This window comes from Artemia sp. Qi Xiang Cuo, chromosome 14 (assembly GCF_049724085.1).
Source record: "Artemia sp. Qi Xiang Cuo chromosome 14, ASM4972408v1, whole genome shotgun sequence".
Taxonomy (NCBI): Eukaryota; Metazoa; Arthropoda; class Branchiopoda; order Anostraca; family Artemiidae; genus Artemia; species Artemia sp. Qi Xiang Cuo.
Window position 1 is genome coordinate 41,544,017 of NC_142807.1, and position 800 is coordinate 41,544,816.

The window sequence follows — 800 nt, forward strand, 5'->3', positions numbered from 1 at the left end:
GCAAGTTAATTGCCAGCAAGTTATATCATACCTCCGACTTATTTATTAATGACAAAAAATCCTCAATAAGCGTCATCATTAATCAATCTTAGTGTACCTCTCAACAGCACTTGCAACAACAATACCAGGTTTTCCTTTTAATTTGTTTTGGAGTAAACTATTAGGTTTAAAAATTCAAGATTACATATACATGTTAGGTCACCTTACTCATCCAATCAATTCCCAGCTAGTTATATCATACCTACGACATATTTATTAATGACAAAAAATCCTCAATAAGCTTCAGCATTAATCAATCTGAGTGTACCTCTCAATAGCACTTGCAACAACAATGCAAGGTTTTCCTTTGATTTTCTTTTGGAGTAAACTTTTAAGTTTAAACAATCAAGTTTACCTATACAAGTTAGTTCACCTTACTAATCCAAGCAATTGGCTGCTTGCTATATCATACCTACGACTTCTATATTAACGACAAATAATCCTCAATAAGCTTCAGCATTAATCAATCTTAGTGTTCCTCTCAACAGCACTGTCAACAACAATGCCAGGTTTTTCTTTTAATTTGTTTTTGAGTAATCTATTATGTTTAAAAATTATAGTTTACCTATACATTTTAGTTCTATTTACTAACCCTAGCATTTTGCTGCAAGCTATATCATACATCCGACTAATTAATAAACGATAAATAATCAACAATCCGATTCAGCATAAATCAATCTGCTTGTTCATCTCATAAGATATTGCAACAACACTGCCAGTTTTTCCTTTTAATTTGTTTTGGAGTAAACTATTAGGTTTAA